This window comes from Zeugodacus cucurbitae, chromosome 5 (assembly GCF_028554725.1).
Source record: "Zeugodacus cucurbitae isolate PBARC_wt_2022May chromosome 5, idZeuCucr1.2, whole genome shotgun sequence".
NCBI lineage: Eukaryota > Metazoa > Arthropoda > Insecta > Diptera > Tephritidae > Zeugodacus > Zeugodacus cucurbitae.
The window spans coordinates 54,482,987-54,507,943 of record NC_071670.1 but is presented as its reverse complement, the minus strand read 5'-3'; the positions used below and the strand labels follow the sequence as shown (position 1 = coordinate 54,507,943).

The 24,957-nt window shown below is 34.1% G+C and overlaps 1 protein-coding gene across 5 annotated transcripts in view; it reads left to right on the top strand.

The window, feature by feature from the left end:
• Window positions 1–24,957, top strand: part of LOC105208998 (uncharacterized protein DDB_G0283357) — a 131,501-nt gene that overhangs the window by 83,238 nt on the left and 23,306 nt on the right. For 4 of the 5 annotated variants that reach the window (XM_054232413.1, XM_054232410.1, XM_054232414.1 and 1 more), the window contains exon 3: window positions 21,792–21,836. The gene's annotated coding sequence lies outside the window, so the exon portion shown is untranslated. Of the gene's footprint in view, window positions 1–11,208; window positions 11,229–21,791; window positions 21,837–24,957 lie in introns of those variants that run through there. The other variant, XM_054232412.1, reaches the window with a different exon arrangement.

Sequence of the window (24,957 nt, the reverse complement as noted above, 5' to 3'; positions counted from 1 at the left end):
TTTATAAAAGCTCAAAAATTATTTTTTTCACTTTGAATTTTTGCATATTTTATTTTTTAATTTTACAATTTGAATTTACCTAACTCGGATCCACAAAAAAACTTCGAGTTAGAGCGAATTCAAGTTATGGAAGGAAATTTGTATGAAATTTTACTTCTATTGTCCATTCAAGAGCTCGGGTTATGCATAACTTCGATTTATAGATGTTCAAGTTATGGAAATTCAACTGTATGTTAAAATAGAAATCAACTCATATTTACAACATTAAAATTTTTCTCTTAGTTACTATATTTTTCTACATATTCTACCCGCAATTCTTATTTAATTATCTGCGCGCTTGCTTACCGCAGTTCACTTTGAAATAATGTTTCTGACCGCAAAATAGTCATCCGGTGATTATTACTATTTTTTATTATTTTTATTTGACCGAAGTATGAATATGAAATGAAAAAGAACTAGGTCAATTAGAAGCTGCAAAAGCGTTTTTTATATTGCATTAAAGTTTATTGTAGTTATAGAGACATTATATTCAGATTAAAATGCGTTTACTGAGGATCTTACAAATGATCTTGATCGTGAATAAAAATATTAAATGATTATAATGACAAAATAATTGCGCTATAACTTAATTCTTCTTTTTAAACCTATTTATATTTATGAATCACATTAATATTAATTTTTAGAAATATATATTGCTGCAATGGTCTTTCTATAAAGAAATAATGAAATAAAGTGGCCCGTATACATTTCTACCAAGCGTCTAAAGTATTTCTTAGGGCGGTTATTTTCTTTTTTTCTTTTGAGACCTCAGTAGTTATAAATTTCTACATATTTTTCCTATGATTCTAGACCAAAATATGCTTAAAGAGATTTTTTTCATTTATATATACATACCTAGAGTTCTATCTGAAACTTTTCATGACGATATTATTTTGTTTTGTTCCAAATATATCGGGAATTGAATAATTTCCAATAGACCAAAAATCCAATTGTCAATATTTTATTGATATCTTGGAATTCCTCCAGTGATCTTTATTCCTGTCCAATGTCCAATGTCTTTCACTATTTTCGAATAGCCGATGCACAAAGGTCGATTATTCAAAATTAGCTGGCCAAAAGTCCATTTTTTAAGTAAAAGGTTAGCAAGTAAAAGTACCTAAAATAGAAAGAGTATTAGCCCAGAAACACGAATTTACCATTTACCTACCAAACATGCACTGTGTGCTTGCCCTCGCACTTCGAAACTAGACCTTCACGACGAATTGACGAAATTAAAAAAAGTATTTTAGTATTTTCTACTTGATATTTTGCAAAGATTATGATAGATTCAAGTAATTCAGGTTAGAGTTATAATACTCTCATGTTTTTCAAGTGTTTTGACTTCATTTTATTGTCACAGTTCAATTTTGAAAGAGGGTATGTTGAAAAATATTTTTTGTTTATTAATTTTCTTGTTCAAGGATAAATTAGTCATATTCTCTCCAGCTCTAGGATTGGAAGTCTCAAAAAATAAAATGAAATGCATCTTTAATGGTTCACTGTAAGAAATATTCAGATAGAATCATTATATGAATTCCGAAATTGGAGCAGCCATTTGTTGAGATTTTCTCAGGCTTTCGAAAATCAATTTTGATATCGCGGCAACAATAACTATCTAGCGTCATGCTAAGTATGGCTTCATTCGCTGTTTGCTCAATGATAATATGCAGATGTGTGAGTTATAAGACCCTCTCCAACTCAGCTGCCTCAGGAAGCTCTCTTTAACTTGTTATATCGTATAGTATACGTATATATCTTATGACTAGTGGACGCACATACATCTTATGTTGTATTTATTGTTTAGTACACTTTTTTCATCGAAGTCTTCTGTCCAAGCATTGTAACTTTTACTAGTTTTGGCCTCAAATCACTTAATGTTATAGTGCTCACGGCTGTCAAAGGCCGCCATTTGGTTAAAACAATAATCTCATAATTTACTTGCGAATCTCAGGCCTCTTTGAACATTATTTTATAATGCATTGTGCTTAATTTGTAATATATTATTAATTTTATTTTTTCACAACAACTTTGTATCTCAAACTCCCTGAATTGTTATGTAATCATATTAGAAATGTAAATCAATTACATAATCAGTTTACTTGATTGAATTAATCATATAATCAACTTACGACATTGCCTGTAGACTACACCTAATATTTACCGTTAACATAATGAAATCACACAAATCACATATTACCAAATCAGTGAAATGCACTTTTATGAACGAATCAATAAAGCAAAGCAAACAAATAAACTGGAATAAATGCACATGTGATATAAGCACGAAGAGGAAAAAAACCTGCGGCAAATGCATTTTGAGCACCAAATTTGATGCGCAACCAACCTTAAAAGCCCACCAATGCGCCGGCGCATCAAAAACCATATTGCCATAAAGATAGTGCTTTTAGTTGTTGTTGTTGTTGTTGTTGTTATTTTATAGCACAGCAGTGATGCGGATATGCGCAATGTTGGGCAGCGCCGCTCCAGCGAAACGCTCTAATGAAGAAATCATTGTAAGCAGCTGCAATGGATGCGCTTTCGCAGTTGAAAAACTAAATAAAAAAACAACAACAACAAAATTTAATAACATTAACTATGCGCGATTGCAACAATATGTGCGCGCGCATATCGATGCGCTAATGTAACGGCAATTGGCCGATGAGGCGGCAAAATTAGCATCGAACTGCATTTGTTGCAGCGCCGGTTTACAGTTACATTTGATACGTACCCATAATAAGCGAGTCGATGTTGGTGGCAAGTGACTGGAGTGATGATATTGATTTGCATTAAACAATTTTTTTATTGTTATGCAGTTGTTAGTGTGCTTTTGTTGTTGTTGTTGTTGCTTTTTATTGTTCATTTTGCTGTTGTAATCTCTCGATGCGCCGCCTGATGACTTTGAACTGCATTTTGTGGTTGCTTTCCGCATACTTATTATTCAATTTAGTCATAACACTCACACAATTGTTGTTGTTGTTGTAAACCGTTTTTATGCATTTTTTTAGTGTTTTTGTAACGAGCATGATCACTACTTTGGTGGCGGCGTTGTAATAAAAAATTGCATGCCATTTGCATGAATTCCCCAAACGACTTGCAACAACGCCTATTTGTTCCGTTTCGCCAGCGAATTCGAATTCGAGTTCGTTGCTTAAGTCTTTTGTGTTTGGCGCAAGCGAAACGGGTTCGTTTCAACAGTTCAAAATACTTGTTGTGGGTTAGAAAAGCGCTGACTGCAGCACAAAAACAAAAGCAACAACTAGAAAAAGTAACGAACAACAAAATTAGAAAAAAACAACAACAAAACCAAAAATAATACAAAAATGAAACAGCAACAAAAATAGAAAAAACAACAAAAAATAAAAACAATTAAAAATAGTAAACAACAACAACATTTCACTACAAAAACTACATAGCTTGTGAGCCGAATTGAAGCCAAACATTTGCAGCTTTTGCGCACATCCGCCTTCAGTTTGAGCCACAGCCACAGCCACAACCAAAGCCAAAGTCAAACTCTCTACGGAATTTTCCCAAAACGCAACGAGCGAGCACGCTGCGCCTGCCAAAAGCGGCATTTCTACGCGGTTCGCGATGATCGCACAGCTGCCGTTGTACATTGGCTTCAATCTTCGATTTTTTACTTATGATAAATGCTCATAACCTATAAAGTCGCTGCGAAAAGTGGGTCAACCGTGCCGTGTTGCTGTCGCTGCCTTCCCTTCGAGCGCGCTTGCTTCCATGCTCTTGTGGCTTGCTGCCTTGCCGCATGGTGTGGCGCTGTGCCGTTGCGCGCCTGCGCCTCCGCCGCGTGGCATCAGCAACAGCGCGTTTGGCTGTCGCCGCTGCCGCTGGCGGTGTTCATTAATCAAGACTTCTTCATCATATTTATTACAAGCATTCGCACTGGCTTTGGCATTGGCACTATGCTCATCGTCTCATCGGTTCATTGGTTTACTTTTAACTTTTAACTTTTTAGTTTATTTTTTATTTTATTTTATATTTATTTTTATTTTTAGTTGGATTTTTTGCTTTCATGTAACGTATTTTTCTACTTGGGTTTAGCTATCTTTATTTTTGATATTCAACATAATAAATATGTTGTCGATGGGGGTGCAAACGTGGCATTGCCAAAGATGCCACTGCTGGCTCATAGTTGCTAGTAAGTTCGCGAATTGTATTTTACACGGTAAGTGTGTGTTTAGCAAATATATAATACAAGAGTAAATATATATATTTTTTATGAGTAGTCAAAACGAAAAGTATTTGAAAATTTTTTGTTATCCATCGTATTTCGCCCTCTTCCTCTTCTACAACCAATGGCTTGGGAATCAGTCTTCATTTCATGATCTATACTACTATTATAAACAGAAAAGATTTTTATGTATTTTTGTAATGAATAAACTCGAAAGCTAATGTGCCGATTTCAAAAATTCTGTCAATGTTTGGAAAGCGAGTAACATAGGCTATATCTATTGCTGGAATCACAACTCTCTGGATATAGTTCCCAGGTGAGGGTGTCAAAAAGGCTCCGTGATGGAGAATCTTAATTTGAAACTGAAAATCGTCGTGCATGACATTATCTTCGCATCGCAATCGCGTGCCAGAGAGTCGAGTAACGAGCGCTCGCAGCTGTTTGCTGAACAAAATTTCAAAACCTCCCAAGTATGCGCTTGAGAGTCGAGTGCGGAGCGTTTGCAGCGGCTTGAAGAACAAAATATTATTAATATACAAGCTCGCATTAAGGTGTCTAACTCTGAGCGTTCCCAACGCCTTCATCAGAGAGAAAGACAACGGACACCAAAGACTAGATGTTGTAATCAAGTTTTAGCTCATTACAAATAATATAATATTATTTGATGTTCGAATTTTCCTCATTTTACTTTTTTAAAATGAACCCAGAAATGAAACGGGAAAGTACATATATATGTACTCGTATGGGAGAGTGTGTAAAAACTTATATCTTTTGAAATGTTTGTTTAAACCCGTGCGCAGCCGGAGCGGTCTGCTAGTATTTAATAACTTAACCCAATAAATATTTGTTTACTGAATTTATAGTTCCAAAAATTTTTTTCAGACGTAACTCAATGGTATCGGCTCAACTAACACCACTCTAAAAGCCAGTAGCTATATTGATTGCTCAAATCAAACTATGTCTAATATCAATTATTAATAAGGTAAAGAATTTAGAAGAATTGGACTTTCACTAATGGCTGTGACAGACGAGCAAAATGCGCATTTTATGGTGACAGACGGCAGATTTGTGCTTTTAGACAGCTGGTTGAGTAACCTGCTTATTCATTAAAAGAAAGTAAACAATTCTATCAGCACATTTTCGTCGCTGGCTGTCGTTGATGAAACTGTTCGCTGTTTGCTTTCTGCCACATAAAAATATTAAAATTATTTATTGTTAATATATTTGCACATGATTTAATTAGCAAAATAGAAACATAAATCATTTGTTTATGTTATTTTCTTCTTCTTTGTATCAATCAGCATTAACAATACCAAAAATCGGTCATTTTTGGGCAGCATAGCTAACTCAAATTCGGTAAATTCAGCTAAATGCACAAAATTTTAGTGCATTAAAATGGGTCAAATGCGCAAGTTAAAAAATGTTAAGGCCGCTAATGCAAATTAGCGCTGCCGCCTGCCAAGTCTATAACACTTTGACTGCAAGGCGATTCATAAAATGGTATCTTTCTCGAGCTAATGAGATTCTTTAGATATTTCTACTTTTTTTAACAGAATGGACTAGTTAAAATCTGCAGTCTAATTTCATAAATATTAAAAATCTTTTTTTATAAAAATAATCTTATTAAATTCAAAAAATAATGTTTTGGTTAAGGTGGAATATATTTTAAATTTATCCTTGACACAGTTGTGATATCCTCCAGACCAATGTAACTTAAGTAAATATTTTAATTACCAAAGGGTCTGCCAGATAAGACGTCTGCAGTCGAGATTAAATTGTCATCAGTCGCATGTCTATCGCTAGACAATCGATACAATGGGCCAAATCATTGAATCTGCAGCGAATTTGATTTCGAAACGATAAAGATTTTCGATAGAAAATGGTCATGCAATCATTGATTCCGTCAATAAACTGCTTTACCACAAAGTGAGAACGTAAATCTGTTTTATCAACCTTTATCGACAAATGCGAAGAATTTGATAAAGAAGAACTTGCTTAAAATATATATTTTTGCTTTGTTCAAAATAAATTAATTCTGACCTTTAACTATTGTAACATTTCTTCCAAAAAATATTTAATTCACCTGAGGCTCTTTGAGAAAATTCTATCGCTATTTCGAGTGAGCAACTTTATATCGATTTTAAACATCTTTAATTTATATTTGTTAGTCTATTTTTGTCTCTTGGCTCTAAAATAACCATTTAAAACATGATTTAGTCCGTCATCAGTAATTATTTACATAAAAACTTCCAAATGGTTTATTTCTTTTACATTTCCGCAACTCATTCACCAACGGTGAAATTTTCGATTTTGCTGATTCAATGATTTCGTAATTAGCGACATCTATTAGCGGCGGAATGTATTTTTTCGAGTCAGTGAGTTCAATGTGATTGTAAATTTTATTTGCTATGTGGTTTCAATGATTCCGACGTACAATTTTTCCATCGAATTGAACCATTTTTGGTTCGAAACGGATTCAATGATTAGGCCCAAAATACCAGCAACTGTAAGGAAAAATTTTTTCATAATGTTTAAATGGGGACCAAGAAAAATTTATCAACAGATTTGTTTAAATTCTCTCATTTTAGTTTAATAAGAAGCATATCTTCTTCACTAATACTTATGTATATACTGTAGCTAAGCAAACAGTGAAACGATAATTGTTATATGAGGTGGGGTACTCGGGTTATTATTATTATAATATTTATTGTTGAAGTTCGTAAAGTCGGTGAATTCTCTTAACCGGAGTTTAATTAGAGCCAAAATATACTCACGAAATTTCAATCAAACCGGATACAAACGCTTTGAAAATTAAAATACGCGTGCTTTTTACATATTAAGGCAGCAGTAAATTAAAAAAATATTTCCTCTAAAAAACTCGCATGCGAAATTTTTCGTGGGTTTTATGCAAATTTTCAAAAAATGAATAAACTTCTTCCTGTGTAATTGTAACTTGGCAAAACACACATATACACCATACCTAAAAGCAAACAGCGTGCAACAAGCGCGTAAACATGGGCATGCGCCGAAATGAGAGTTCGCCGAAAGAAAGGTATTGGCGCCGCACCATGCAAAATATTTCCGAATTTATTTTCTTATACACATGTGTGTGTTTGCACTGCACTGATTGTGTGAATGCGCTTTGGCCTGCGCGGCCGAGGCATGCCACTGTGCGCCGGCGCAGTTTCGCACGATTGCACGCAGCATGGAAAGTGAAAGCGTTTCGCTTACTCGCTCGCTTGCTGATTGCACTCCAATTTTGCATATGTAAGCTTTTCCGCTGCGCGCAGTTAATAAAACCAACAACAACTGCAACATATGCTAAATGCATGCAGACATATGTTTGGAAAGCAACAACAAAAAAATGGGGGGCAGCATGTTGTAAGAGCAATCGCATGCTTGCAACTGTGGCAGTTAAACAACCAGCGCGCTTAATTGATTTCTTTCTTTCATTCCGGTCCGACTTTTCGCTTTGGTGCTGGTAGTTGTTGCTGTTTTATTGTTTCAACGCTATTTTTAAAACTCTTTCGCTTTACTTTTCTTTTTTTTTGTGATTTGTTGTTGCTGTGATTTTGTTGTTGTTGTGCATTCAACGCTTTTTAAGTGTAAAGCAGCAATTCGCTTTAATTGCTCGTCGGTCGAACTGCTCTCGGCTAAGCTCCGCTTGAATTGTGGCAGGTTAATTGGTGTGGCAGCGACGACTGGGTAACGCAATACGCTAACGAGCGCGCACCAATAACATACATACATACATACATATGTACATATATTAGGCGCAATTTATGTGTGCACATATGCACAAAATATTTATATGTGTTTGTGTGCAATTAGATTTGCAAGCGCTTTCAGTTTCAGGATGTTGTGCGCCATTTGTTTGGCCGTAAATCGTTGCTGACTCCGCGTCGCGCCGCACTGCACGTCTGCTTGTCTCATTGCCGCTGCCGCCGCTGGTCATTTGCTCGCCGCCTGGCAGCTGGCATTTGCGCTTAATGTGTTTATCGACATGTCAGTCAATTTTAGCGGTGATTATCGTATTGATTTGCCGTAATGCGCTAAGGAAAATGCAAAATTTTTACGTTTCACTCAATCCCAGTGCAGACATTCATTCGTTGCTTCGTGTTGGCGCGTGATTGCAAAAAAAAGTTAAAAAAATATATAAAAAGTAATAAAAATAAAATGTAAGCGTTTAAGTGAAAATAAGAAAATAAAACGCCGCTTAAAGTGTAGCAATTTTTGGTGGGTCATTAAGTTATTTCAGTGCGGTAGCTCCGCAGCTGTCTCATTACACCACAATTTAACGCCAATCATCAACAATTTTTTTTCGATTGCTTATAAAAATTCGTGGCAAATTTATGCATTTTCCAGCTGTTTTGTGTACAAATACGGTGTGAGATTTGCATTTGTGATGTGAGTTTCTTGCAAATTTATTGCAAACTTTTATGGTTTGTTGGACGTGTTTCGTTAAAGAAGTGAAGAACTGACATTTATACGCAGTAATTGTGTGTGTTTTTAAGTATTCTTATAGAAATTAAAAATAAACATTTTATCAGTTTCATTAGAGGCAGCACATTTTCAGTTCATTCAACTCAATGCATTACATTCAGATTATTATTATTATATATGCCATTTGGAGACTTATGTGGCAAGATTTTTATGAAGATTTGGCCATATCACACACACGTCAACGAAATACATGACCTTATGTACCACATTTCGGGCGGGACTAACTTCAGACAAGCACTAAAGATCTTTAACAGACGAGTTATTAACATCATTACTGGCAGCCTCATAATTAATGGCGTTATGGGAGTTCAACCTCTATCTATTGCAGAAGCTAATCTCGAGTTGCTTCGCAGCTTCTTTTTTGGTCTGGCATCAGAATAAATTCGTACCTATCCAGACTATATCCAGACATACCAAAAACATATCTTATATGTAATAAGTCCCGCATGATAATAATCAATAATCCTTTGTATACACAATCAAATCCGCATATCTAAAATCCTTCTTCCTATGGACCGACAACTTCGAAACAGCTCGTTTCCGGGACCTACCGTTAGATGACCGACGATTATCATTGATTGCACTTTCCGTTCGACCAGAATTTATTTAACCGGTATTAACAACAATATGACAATATAATACAAGCTAAATCAAATAAATAAGAAAGCGTTGATGCACTACCAAAAGTGGAAACTCTCACAAAAAGTGAAAAGTTACCCGATTGCTCTCTTTTTGTTGACAAATAAACTTAGTGTAGAAGTCCTCTCTCTTACTTCACTTCAAGGTGATCCTAATAAGGGGCAAGGATGGACTCTTATTCTATATTCATGTCATGAATCATTTTTAGATCCTATTAGTTGGTGGTAAGTAGTACTTCTACTACATCTACTCCTTAAATGTACCAAAAGAAGAAACTTATTAGTTATATAATGTAGTTTTCTTTGGAAATTATTTATAAAAAACACAACTTATCATATTTAGGTCATAAATACTTGATGTGTTCAAAAAATAACCGGAATTGTTAAATTTAAAATTTCACGGGTTTGAAGAGTCCTATTGCCCATTTGAAGTACGATCAATTTTTCAGCTGTATTTATTGTTTTCGTTGTCTGTAGCAGTGGTTAAGGACGTATTTTATTAGCTTGACGATTTCCGTTTGTTAATAGCTCACACTTCATTGCTTGTTCGTGAATTTTAGACCAACAGTACTGAAACGTTGCCGCAGCCTCCATATTCGCCAGACATGACCGCGAGTGACCTTTCCTATTTCTAAAAATAAAGATAACCTTAAAGGGTCGTCGTTTTACAATCATGTGAGATATCGCTGAAATAGCCAAAGGCTAACCCAAAAATATTGTATATGGTCTTAAGTTGAATGGGGTCAATCTATATCGTTTGAAAAACCAAACCCATTCATTTTTCATCAAAATCAATTAAGTAAAAAAGAGGTTAGAGAAAGTAAAGTTAAAAATTTCGTTGTTTGGCAACAATAAATAGATTCTTATTATATAATGAGGGGTACTTGATTCATTGAACTTGTGGAACAGAAATAGAATATAATAGAGGAGAAAGAAGAGAACAAATAACGGTACATCTATATACATTTTAAATTTGAAAATATGAAGAAATATGTGGAAGGGCTAGTCAAGTAGATAGATTTTACTATCATATATATATAGATATATATGGTTTACATATGTATGTGGTTGTTTGCTTGTGAGCCGATATGGTCTAACATAACCCGTATATTATGTCTACTACTACTGCTAATTAAATTAATTCCCTGTTAAGGGAATTTTCGCAGTTACTTATTGGTAAAACCAAATTCCAACTAATAACCCAAGAACATGATCCGCAGTAGCAAGAAAACCAGTCAAGAAGAAAAATATTCTATAATAAAAATAGAAAAATAGAAAGAAAATAAAAACGTTTAAAAACAAAACTATAAATTAAAAAAAAAAAAAACAACAAAATCGAAAATATGCACAAGAACTTTATGAACTTACTTAAATATTTACAATAAAAAACAAAAACACAAAGAAGAAAGAAGCAAAAAATAAAATGTAAAACAAGTTAAACCACTTTGCGCGACAACAAAAGCACCAGCTACCGGCCAATATTTCGTGAGACAGCCAATCAGTCTGCCGGTAAGCGATTTGGACTGAAGTTGTGAAGCAAAAGCAGCTGAAGAGTGTTGAACGTTTGAGCGGCGCGAGTTTGTGTAAAATTGTGGCAGCGCCGACGAACAGCTGACCGGAGTTAAATCAAGTTCAGTGGAAAATAATTACAATTGACTGTTCTGTTGTGTGGCAAATATTTTTCAAATAACAGAAATTCCTCGAATACTAATACAAAGCAAGTGAACAATTAAAATAAATAAAATAAAATTAATTTTAATGTGCAATTCTTGGAACTATGCTTAGGTAATGCAATAAATATGTATGAGCATGGAGTTAAAGTTAAATTTATATAATGCATTTATGTTGAATAAACGGTGGTAAGTTGAGTATAACAGCAACAATTGCAACAAATTATAAAGAAAAAGTTAAAATAATAAAAATAAAAATAAAAATTGAAAATAGAAAATAAAAGCAAAATCAATATTAGCAACAGTGGCAATGAAGTGTCTGTCACCAGTAACAACAACAAGAATTATTGCTGCCACCATTGCCTGCAATACTTGAATGCTGTCGTTTGCGGATGCATTACAATAACGTGCTTTTGTTTCTTCTTGGCGCACATATGCTAGTCTTAACTCCGGCATTTATTGTTGTGAGCTTTTTTATTTTCATTTATTTTTATTACATTTTCGGTTGAAAGCAAACACGCTGCTTGAGTCAATTGCGCATACTTTTCGATCTGCGCAACTTTAAAGGTCAACCGGCTACAGAAGCAACAACAATTGTTTTTTGCATATTCATGAGCTTAAATGTTTACATACTCGTATGCTAAAGCCATTATGTACTCACCAGTAAGGCGCTTTGACTTTGTGGTCGGTTTTCGTACGATTTTCTTCTTTTTAATTTGAGCCTATTGTTTGATATGCATATGAGTTGATTTTTTTTATAAATAAATCAAATAATTCGTTAAAGTTTGCAGAAGGGATTAAATTTGACTAAAACGAATTTACTAGTTCACCAAATTGGTTTCAGAGTTTTAAGTAAAGAAATGTTTTAATAATAAAAAATATATATCTATTGAGTCAATAAAACAATTGATATTGACCCTGGTCGGTATGATCTTTATTTATTTGTTTGTCAAATTTGTACAAAGGTATCTCCAATGGAGTCTCGGAGTGAATATTTCACGTTTCAGAACAAAAAAATCCCGCAATAAACTGCCATATATAAGTGACACCTAACACATTTGACCTTCGGTTGAGTCAATTTACAAATGATTTGAAAGACTCTTCTATCCTCACTCCATGAGTTCTCAGTGGCATTCTTAATATAATCTTCCAAATTCACCAAATACTTTTCTAGATTTTTACTGACTTGAAGTCCTTGAAATGATAAAAATTGGGCCCTGCTTATATAGACCCGATTATCGAGAACGATATTTATATTATCATTTCTAATAATAGTGTTGAGTGGATGAATCGAGTGGGTTTTATAATCTTTCTTAATCCTAGATAAGCAATCTCTCAAATAACTTAGTTCTCGAGAAAATTGGCTTCTGCAAAATGTTCAATGAAGGGATTCCATTTCATTAGAATATTAAAATAATTTATTTGACTTATAGTCGAGATGAAAACATGGCCTATTCTCAGAGCATTATGTTTCCAAATCAAAATGAAGGCCAATTTTTTACTTACAATTTCTTTAATAGCTCTCAACAATTACAGAATTGACGAAACCTGTAGATATATTTCCGACCAAAAGTAAATTGTAATTTAAATTTAAAATATCCATCAATAAGCCAATTGTAACGGGTTGAGACTTTTGGAACTATGTACTTCATTCGTCGGTTATCACGAAATTTAGTTATTACAGTTCATTTACCAACCAAGTTTTCAATTAAAAATCAACGAAGCATACATTTAGGATACATAAGAATTTAAGCGTTGAAATGTTTTAATCTGACATAAAATTTTAATACTCTGTATTCCAAAAATGTTTTAATTTACACAAGCTTAAAAAGTATTTTACAGTTAGTTCAACTTTAGAAATTTTTTTGTTAATTATAAGAAAAATTTCCGAACCAATTTTTGAAGTATTCGGATCCCTAAAGCTATTACTAGAAATTATTTATACTATTTCAAAAATTGTCTGCAACTATATTTCATAGTATAACATAACGACCACCCTAATGTGCATACGCATATAAAAATGTATACACATGCGTCTATGATTTTATAGTTTACCCATGCCCCCATGCCAGTTTATGCTTTTCCATGTAAGACATCATCATCTGCAATTTGCAGTCATGTTGGCGCGTTTATAAATCGCTATTGCAGCTAGCCAGGCCGTGCAAAACTTCAAGAAGTACTTAAACACATTTTGACAGTCAGCATGCCTAGTTGTTGTTGTCGTTGTTGTGCTTGGTCATAAACACCATTTATTTACTTTTGATTGTTGCTAATTTTTGGTGTACACGTCGTTTGTGTAGTTTGAGTTTAACGGCTTGTACGCCGTGGGAAATTCGCTGAAAGCAACATTTAAATAATAAAACTAAATGCACGTGTGTAAACACATACAAACTTATATATGTACATATGTACAATTATGGCATATATGCTTAAATGCGTTGATATGGCAAAAGTGCAGACGTGTGGTTGAGGAGTGCACTTTTTGATGAGCTTGTTAAAAATTATTTCTAAAATAACATGAAAAATAAATCATAAAAAATATGTTAAAATGTGGAAAACATGCATGAAAATTAAGTGCGACGTGTAAGGTTAAGAAATTTCACCAAAGTGCATTTAACATAGTTTGTGAAATTATTTTATTTGTACGAATATAGGTGATTATACTTTTTGAAAGTTGTAGTGAGATAATTTCATACCAAAAATGAATGATCTCATAAGCTATACTCAAACAAATTTTATTTTTATACAAAGAGTTAGATCCAAATCAAGAACACTTCCATAATTTTCCCAAAACCGACATTTTAACCAGAAACATATGTTGTATAAAATATTTCAGAAAATGTTTAGAGAAAGTGTCTGAATCATGGGGTTTGCACGATTAACGGGGAACTCTTGCTTTACAATTTTATATCGTTATTGCAGGTGGTACTTTTATGAGATCATTTGGGCTCCCAAAAAGTATTAATAAAAAAAACATAAGGTCAGGTAAAAAATACCAGTCACAATTTTTTTAAATACATTTTCTGCATATCTCATGTAAGGTCTTAATATTATTGAACCAAAAAGTATAAACTCCTGTAACAAATGGGTCCTTATTTCCCATACCCCACATATATAGAATTAATTACGACAGAAGTATATCGAATCGGACAATATCTCGAGCTTCTTCAAATATTTTTTACCATTTGCTCTCTGAAAATTTCTAGTATCCAATAAACAGTGTCCAAGCATAGCTCATCGTCGTAAACAATACCTCAATCCAATTTCGGAAAAGAGCTAATTGAACCATTTTTCAAAGAAATTGTGAGATTTTTCAGTTAGAATATTTTTTTCAAACGCTTAAGACTAATTTAGGCAAAGCATTTCCAAGAATGATTCTTAGACCTTAGTAGTAAATCTATTTTATAAGAACTTTGTTTGAAATCTAGCAGGTACTAAAATAACCTAATTTTCGTCTGTGATACTAAAGTAAAATCAGAACTTAATCGTTGAACACATAACTAACTATTACTATAAGATCAGGTTCAATCATAACCTCAAGATTTTTAAATTTTTCCAAAATATAAGATTTTTGATCGAAGCCATTATAATATAATCTATACTAACTGAAGATCACATATATGTGTTATCTAAGCCTTTCAGAGTTATAAGAATCTTATCCAGAGATGTCGCTAAAGCAAGTATTATTTTACAAATGTAGAATGTTAGATAGATAGATAGATTTTATTTGAGGATCGCAATGCGACCTACGGTCTATGGTGACCCATCCTGTTCATCACAGAACACCTTCCAGTCCAGTGGCTCTAAGACTAAGAACTTAGTAGCGCTGCAGGGCTGGTGGACGCGATACTTTCCCTTTGGGGATATAGAGCCCCAATTGCCTGACTCCTTAACCCCGCAATTGCGTGACAGTAAAGGGGTAGATACTCAGGTCTTTCCGCTTCCAGATCACAGAATCTGCATAGGTCCGTTGAGCAGATTCCGAGTTTGTTCAGATGACGCCTTAGTCTGCAGTGGTCGGTGTAAAGTGCCACTAGTTGTCTCATTTTATTTCTTGGGAGCGCAATAATTTGTTTGAATCTCTTCCGGTTGAAACAGTTTGGAGTGGCGAAGTCCCTGCAAGTGCAGTCAGTTGCGATTCCTGAGGACTTGCGGCTCAACAGCAATGAAGGACTCCGGCCCCAGGCCTGACAGCCGTTAGCCTTTTTAGCTAGATGGACTGCAAGTTCGTTGTCTTGTTTGCCACTGTGTCCCGGTACCCAGGACAAGATTAAGCTGTTGTTGCTGCACACTCTATTAAGTTTTCCTATGTACTCCACAAGTGTAGAATGTTACGAAAGAGATAGAGAGAGAGGTAATATAGAGAGGTTAAATTATTATTTTTGTATATTATAAAAAAAAGGATTATGACTGAGTAGAATGATAAAAAATCTACAAATTATTACAAGCTTTCAACAAAGCAATGTACATAGTGATAACCTTCGACCTCTCTAAAAAAATATCCTTATTTAGTTAATTCTTCCTATTTGCTCAAAATATTCAATAAATTTTAAATCAACTGCCGAAAATTTCAACGGAATTCGACATAAATATTTCTATTACAATAAATTAACCCTTTTACGGTAATTTAGACAAAATTCTTTTACAAAATATTTGTATGGTACTTATAAAAACTGCAGATGCGAGGTGCGTCAGCGAGGTTTTTCTATAACGGAGAGCGATATTTTATTGCAAAAAAGTTTTTTTTCATCGTGCAAACATGAAGTAAAACAGATTCGTACAACATTTAACCGAGTTCTCAGCGTCCAAGTACTTACATATGTTTCAATGTAAGCTTTGTGGTAAGTGGACATTTCTCATTCTACAACTGGTCGTTCACAGCTTTGTAATATGTTAGTTAGTGCGGCGTTTGGTAATTGCGATTTGTGTGCGCATTTTTATTTTCATGTACTCATATTATAGCGATTGCATGCGCTCGTAACCGAGCTTATGAGCTAAGAAATACTATTATGTATATATGTACAATATGTGCAACCACAGATGTTGCAATTGCAACAACGCACCTTTTCAATTGAAGACGAATGACGCACACTGCACTGTGTTGCAAAAGGCAATTGCCAAGAGAATAAAGCTTTGTGCATCTGTTTGTACATCTGTCAGTGCAAGTATTTCCTTATGCGCAACTAAATAAATTTACGACATTTACAACGAATTTTGCCAAGTAATAGCCGGTGTTTCTGCGGACTTATGTTTATTATACGGAGGTGTGCTTGTGTTTGTACGTACATATTTATGTTGTCTCTGCGTACATCGATTCATTATTGACAAAGCGATATCATTGTGTGTAACTATAAATACTAAATTTGTACATAAACAAAAACAAAAAAAAACAATAAAAGGAAACTTCGAATTTTTAAGCATTTTTCGCACAAACTCATCTAATGCGCACTAATTCGTTATTTGCCTTTGTATATGTGTGTCTAAATGGATTTTTTGTTTTTGTTGTTTTTTCTGCACATTTGTATTTGTCAGCTAAACTTCTATTTTTGACTTAAAATTTTGAAATTTTTTATTTATTTTTTGCTTTCCAGTATTAATGTCCATTGACTTTGCAGGCATCTTGTTTCCTCTTTGGTATTTTTTAAGCGGATTTCATAAGAATGCTTTATCACTTTAAATTAATTAGTGTTACTCCATTGTGTTCTCAGTACATTTGAAATTAAATCAAATCTTACATAACTCATGGAATTATAACTAATTTGTGCTAATTATGATTAATGTTCTTTATTATGGAGCGAATTATAACAGAAATGCTTGAGAATTGCTGACTTAGATGTGAATTCAAGTTAGGTTAGGTTAGTTCACTAAAAAGAAATGTTTATCAGAACAGCAATGCTAATATTTCTCTATATAATTCATGAAAAGAAAATAAGTTTATTGATAGCTCATAAGTGATCATACCATTTTCGGTCTACGTACCAGTTAGAAACCCGAGTGAATTAGGGAAATAATTTTTATTCATCAATTATCTTATATCAGCCGTTTTTATTCTATATACGATGGTTTTTGCATATTTTAATAGAATTCAAAGACATTATTGGCTATTTACATGTTTCGAAACTTATATACGAGGTGTACTCGAAAAATAAAAGAAGTGTTTCGACGATTTGAAGAAGAAGATGGTATGTATGTATGTATGTATGACCGAATCGATAACAGCGCGCCATTCCTCTCTTTCACTCGCATTTCGGCGCCAGTTGGAAATCCCAAGTGTAACCAGGCCGCTCTCCACCTGGTATTTCCAATAAAGTGGAGGCCTTCCTCTCCTGCGACTTCCACCAGCGGGTGCTCCGTCGAACACTTTCAAAGCTGGAGTGCTTTCGTCCATTCGGACAACATGACCTAGCCAGCGTAGCCCTCCAAGCTTCTGCACCATAAAGCAGGACGGCAATGATAAGCGACTTGTAGAGTTTGATCTTGATTCGTCGAGAGAGGACTTTACTTTTCAATTGCCTACTCAGTCCAATATAGCATCAGTTAGCAAGAGTAATCCTGCGCTGGATTTCGAGATAAGTGCATTATATCTAATGAAGACTATTTTGAACGCGATAACATTTTATTTAATTCCCGTTATTTTTTGAACACACATCGTAATATTGCAAATTATTGTTAGAATTTGACCTGCAGAATGGCCTAGATATAGGTTTAGACTTCAAATAATTTTTAAATGTTTTCTGTAGAACGCTACCCTCTAGCAAGTTGGAATATCTCTTATTTTTATTGGTTTTCGATGTAAACTTTTTTGTGAATGGTATGCAAAATTTTTCCTGATATTAGAAGTATAGATACATGATTATAAAACATTTATTTGTATAATATTAGGTAATACCAAAAAAATCAAAATTGACCAAGATCAGTTTATAATTTCAAAATATAAATATTTATTTATTTTATCTAAACATACCTATATACAATGAAAATATACTCACATCAACCACACCTACTCCACACAGCATTAATATTCAACGCATTCAATAGACACTTAATTGTTTATTTAAATATCCAAACCGATATGGTCTATTACGTTTTGTTATTCAAGATTATTTTGCATTTTTATTCAAGCGAACGAATATTCATTTATATCGAGTTATGTATATATTTATAGATCTCAATTTTCCCACGCTTTTGCCTGCATCGCCAGCAAGTCATTCCAGCTCACTTTGCGGTTAGTCCGAATGACGTGCGATCGCCAATGACAGGTGTGTGCGCGTCTGTGTATGACAAGCGTGTGGAATTGCGAAAGATTTGTGTTGAGGAAGCGCTATAAAGTACAATCATAAAAAATACAAACAAAGTGACTTGAAACATAAACAATAAATAAAACCGAAATTTAGCAAATTTAACAAGAAGCTGCAAAAATGCGGATAAAACACTGACCGACTAATATTTTTGTTCTTGTTATTACTCTCTTTGCGGTTGCCGAATGTTAGTCTTGATAAAGACTTACGAAATTTGTGCTTGTTTTGATGGAATATTTTAAAGAGTCTGCATTGAGAATAAATTTCAGTTTATTTATTCGAAAATTGTATCTATCCGCTTAATCAATTTAAGCTATGATTTAATTTTACCTAATTTTATTACCTTCAATTATAGTTATTTATGATAATTACTCAATTCTGTGTTTTATGTTAATCAACATGCAATACTTCCTTTTGTTGCTGTAGCCTTTAATGCATCGCTTTATCTTTTGTGCTAAATTATTAAATCGATATTTGGTAATCAGCAACTTAAATTAATTGAATGTTCGTTGACAGCTTGAAATATATTGATGGTTTTAGTTCAATCAAAAACTGCATAATCAGCAACCAGTTTTCAATACTCAATTAAAAGTGTGCAAATGTTAGTATTTCTTATTAAACCACTGATGCAACCCACTACACCAAAGCGACTGGATTTTTATTAAAGTATATCATCAAACTTGTGTACTAGAGATATTCTTCAAAGTCGTGATGATTTTAAGTCTAAGCAGATTTATTCAGAACTATTGCTTTGAGTTGCCTTAGTTCTAGACTTTAAAAGATTATGGAATAATTAATGTTCCTGAAAGTCGACCGGCTGAACTATAATCGAATAGATGCGATTTCCAAATTGAGTGATGGCACATATTCTTGACTTAATTGTCTTAACATTTTCTTCACTTTTGAGTAGGTATTGCTGATAAATTAGACGATCTACTTCAATATATACACATATATATCATAGCAGCTCTGGGTATAATCCAATTCAGATCAATTTCACAAAATCTAGTTTCAATCTTAATACTGATCAATAAAATCCTCGAGGTTATTTCTGCTAAAAAAAAGCATATCATACGATCCAACATTTCGTAAGCGGCTAAAAAGTATATACAAACCCGAGGTAATATAAATCATATAATAGGTTGGTATATATCTCCCTTCTGCCTTTTTGTCTTTTGAATTTCGCCGCTATGTATAAAGCGCTACAGAGTTCGTCTCTGGCAATCTATACACCTTTGATATGTCTTTGATATTGCGTTCAACAGTTATAGACCTGTAAACATGGAGTTCACAAACGCCGAAATTCGAGCTATTTTAAAGTTTTCCTTCCTTAAACGCAAATTCGATAGAGAAACGTTCCGTGAGCTTAATGATGTTTTGGGGAAAGGGTATCTATCACATCGAACTGCGGAGGAAAGGTGTCGACAATTCAGAGCGGAAGATCTGTGACGACGATTACCAATTAAATCATGGAAAACATTGAGTTAGACCGGCATGTGACATCTAGTGACATCGCCCAGGAGATGACAGTTAGCCACCAAACCATCTGCAGAAGGCTGGATACACAAACAGTTTGATGTTTGGTTGCCGCATGATTTGATGCAAAAAAACCTTCTGGACCGAATCAACGCTTGCGATATGCTGCTGAAACGGAACGAACTCGACCGATTTTTGAAGCGGATGGTGACTGGCGGCGAAAAATGCATCACATACGACAATATCAAGCGATAACGGTCGTGGTCGAAGGCCGATGAAACGTCCCAAACAGTGGCCAAGCCGGGATTGACGGCCAGGAAGGTTTTACTGTGTGTTTGTTGCGATTGGAAGGGAATCTTCCACTATGAGCTGCTGCTGTTGAGGCTGAAGAAGACTATTCTATTTAGCGAATCCAGTAGCTATTTTTAAAATTGTTTAGGAAAACTGCTAACCAGTCATTGATTTTATTGTTCCTTCTGAAAACCTCCACTATAAGGTATATTAAATTCATTCCAACGAATGAAAACGAAGGTAGTTTTTGCAAATTCATCTAATTTCAAAACACAAATATACAAATCCAAACAAATATATATCAACATGAATAAACAGTATGTGGTGAACACATAATTTAGCGATCACTAAACCAGTTTGCACTTACCCAAATTCCCCACCTCCAAAACCATACCTATCAGCACTTCGCCTTCACTGTCATTCATTCATGCTGACGTTCAATGAATTGTTGTTTAATCTCAGTCGAAATTAATTGAATAATCAAATAAAACATAGTGTTTTTGCGAAGTAGTTAAAAAAACGTGTTGTCTATCTGAACTGCAATAATGGCATAAGCCAAATTGAGTTAGTATTGTTTTTTTTTTTTCAAAGCGCTTGGCCCAAAAACGCTGAAACAGCAGCCGCTCGCAGCTTATATTGTAATTTGCAAAATTTATTGCCAGGCATTTTGGTAATTTTTTGATTGCTGATTATTAATTCTTATTGAATATTTAGCAGCATTTAATAGCGCAGTTATTGGTTTCACTTTTAGCGTGAGTGTGTTTGTAGCGATTCTTATTATTGCAGATTTGCTTTTTTACATTTCTTAATTTTTTTTGCACTTGTTTTTGTATTTTACTTGATGTTGCACAATTTTTCATACAACTAAAATGCTTGTACATTAAATAAAATACCTACTAAGCATAATTGACTGTTTTCGTGTATTGACCTTGCCGCGTTGTTATGTTTTTTGTTTGTTTTTGATATTTTTTATTTTTAGCTGACTTTTTGTTTTTACACTTGTTTTTGCCACAAATAATTTGGTTTACCGTGTTTTTGGTTTTGTTTTGCTTTTGTTTATGCATACACATGTATTTTGTGTTTATTATTAATTTAGTAATATTTTCTTTTACATTTCTGTATCGCGTGTTTGGCTTCATTTAAAAGCGTTGCTTCCTTCTTCAAAACATGAACAAAACAAAAACTTACGCGGAACAGATTTTTTTTTTTTAAATGTTGATGAATTTGCTGAAAAAGGAAATATTGTAAGAATTTATAAAAAAATTGAAAAAAAAAATTCTCGAACATACATAAATACATATATTCGTATATGTATACAACTTTGCTTTCGCCGTTTTACAATAGATGTCTCTAGGGTCAAGCACTGGTCGATTAAATCGTTTTATATCGATCTTGGACATTTGTGTCAACATTGACCCAACAAAATATTTGTAGAGATCTGTTTGCATCCCAAACTTATTCTCAACTGAAAATGTCACTTTTTGAGCCGAATTCTCGACATTTGCATGGAATACGCATGCTGCCAGAAAGAATGGTCAAAAGTAGTAGCTAGCGACGGCCAATATTTTGAATAACATTTTCGTAACCCATTTTGTTTTTATACAAAAAAAGCCAAAAAAAAACAACAGCTTTGTAAACCATAATTAATAATGTCATACTAATCAACTTTTCATTTCTCTACTTGCAGGTTTAAAAACAGTCAACGGATAATTGAAAACAAATATTTTTTCTGGTGAGTTGAATTCGAAAAATCATTTGATATATTAAACAAAATACATTTAATTTTCACAATCCTGATTTAAAAATGAAATTTGAACTTAGGCCAATCGATAAATTGTCTCTAAGAAAATGATATTTAGGCTTAGATCAGTGTGGAAGACCAGTTCAACTATTTAGAATCAGTGATTAAAAGCAAGTTTTCAATGTTTTTTATTAAAAATTCTAAATCATCGAACGACAATTGTTCAATTGTACTTCAATTGAAATCAAGGGTAGAAAATGGTCTAACTTTAAGGAAATGGGGCTGAGACATTTGTTAAATAACTTTTCTCAGTACAGAAAGAGTACTAAAGAGTTTTCTTCTCAATTTCTATTTTCACCAAATGTTTGTGGCATGTGCATTTCTAGTTCAATCATCTAGTTTGAATACGAATAAATATGAACTTTTCGAATACCCACTAGAGATGGCTTGGGATTCTCATAATTACATTTAGTATACTCATTAGATATAACTGGTCAAGAGTCCAGTCAACTTTTAAAGTATTAGTATAAAGATTATATAACCTCGATTAACTATTCGAATAGAACTCGGGGTTTTCAATAAAAGCGCTACAAAATGTATTATTTATTCCTGTGAAAGTACATTCGATGTAATTATGTATGGAACTCGATCACTTTTGCATGGCCACCACGCACCGGAAATCCACACGCAACCCTATTTTCAAACATGAATGGGCCGATACTGCTGCAATTTCACGTTCGATATTCGTATGAAGATCATCAATCGTCGCTGGCTTGTTAGCATAGAACATATACTTCACATACCCCACGGGAAATATTCTAACGGTGTCAAATCGCACGACAGAAGCGGCCAATGAACTGGGCCATTTCGTGAGATAAATCGTTCACCAAACTTGGTTTTCAATAAATCGATTGTGACATTCGCTGTTTGGCTTGTGGCGCCGTCCTGTTGGAATCACATATTGTGCAAGTCCATATCATCCAAATCCGACCAAAAATATTCGGTTATCATTGAGCGGTAGTGATTCCCATTCACAGTACGACCCAATTACGCCGCCGACCCATAAACCGCACCAAATCGTAGTTTTTCGGGATGCAATGGTGACTCATGGAGTACGTGTCGATTACTGCCTGACCAATAACGCATATTTTGCTTATTGACGAAGCCATTTAGTCAGAAATGGGCTGACCATAAATTGGACGTAGCGCTCTTCATTTTGAGGCCACTTACTCCGAAATTCGGTATTAATAATTTCGACTCGTTGTTGGATCGTATATCTTTCCATGATGAAATGGCAAACCTTACTGAAGAGAAATGTCAAAAGAGCGGTAAAAATACGGCGTCGTTTGTTGTCCCTATCGGTCTACTTTTGTTTCCGTCCTATTGAAAAACCCTTTACTTCACAAATAGTAATTTCGAAATTTCGTAAATGAGATGTAAAAATTAATATTTGTCAACGGTTAACGTGAATCGCTATATTAACCTAATTTTTATTTTAATATTTGCTATTTTTTTTTTAATATTTACAACCCATTGCATGTTGAGGTTATCTGTACTATCCTTTTTAATTATATTACTTCACAAAATCAGCTTGTTAGTTTATATACAAAGTCGCTGGATTTACAACTAAGTTACAGTTACTTGCAATTAAGCAACATTGCAACATTTAGTGACATGACAGGGGAAAATGTCAATGGAGGCGGAAGCATTTAAGACATGCAAATACACGCACACACTCATAAATAAGCAGCCATGCACACCTACACATTCACTAATCAAGCGCTGTGTGTTTAGTAAAATGCATTTATATAATCACAAAAGGTTACTCATACGCCCGAGTGCCAGTGACAGTGTGTGTGTGCGCTGTGTGGCTGCTTTGCTGCAACATGCGATTGTTATCTTAATTAAACACTGTCAGTTGCATTTTCAGCCAATTTGGAGTTCAAGTGTGGCTTTTTTACCAGCAGCGCGACTGCTGTTTTTTCGCCTATCTGCATCTCATATAATTATTATATAATGACACTTCTTGCCTTTCTTACCTTTTTATGTTAATTATGCTGTGGCGTCAGCTGTTGCTGCTCGCTTACCTGCCTACATATAAACATACATATGTATTTAAGCTTCGTTTGTCTCGTGCTGTGTGTGTGGCTTCTGTTGTGTCAGCTCATTTTCCACAACATTTTCGAAGCAACGTGTGACTTTATAATTATACAAAATTATTTGCTGTTCTCCTATGTTATACAATTATGTTCATTCGTGTATATGTATATAACTGGTATTTCTTGTTGTTGCATGCTGCAGCTGTTTTCTGTGTTTATTTATTGCTACCTTTTTTGCTTTCATCATTTCTTAAGCAGGTTATACAGTCCACTTTTACCTTTTTTGTTCCGCTTACCTCGCGTTTTGCTTTGGCTGCTGTCAGTGCCGTCTTCCCATTTCTTTTGCTTCATCTTCGCCGCAGCGGCCGCCTCAGTTGACATGCGCGGCTTTAGAGTTCAAGTTGAATGTCCCTTAGTGTTTATGTTGCAAGCGTAACATTTTATGCTTTATCTGCCATAATTTTTCAGTTATTCATTTGCGTGTCGGGCTCCAGTATCTTTCGATTCAAAACAACTGTAAATGAGCAATTACAGTTGTTTGCGGCACAGATAAAGAATTCTTTGAAATATGCTGGGTTTTTATTATGGTATTTCATAACTTTTTATCACATACTCTAAATTTTTGAAATAGATTACAATCTTTTCTCACACATATCTAGAAAGTTCTTTCTCTATAGAGCCTCTTTTTATTTAATACAAAAATAATTTTGAAATACAGTGGAACTTCCATAACTCGAAGATTTCCATAACTCGAACTTATGAATTGGCAATAGCAGTCAAATTTCATACAAAATTCATTCCATAAATCGAGCTTTTCGACCAGGGGGTAATAAAAAAATTAAAATTTTATTATCGAGGCAGTATTTTAAAAGAGTCTCTCTATATCATATGTAGGCAATAACTCATGTAACGTCAAGAACCAAACAATAGAAAAAATGAACAAACAAAATTATAGAATACATGTTTTAACGTATTAACATAAAACTTTATGCGAAGTAAATGAATAGAACTGT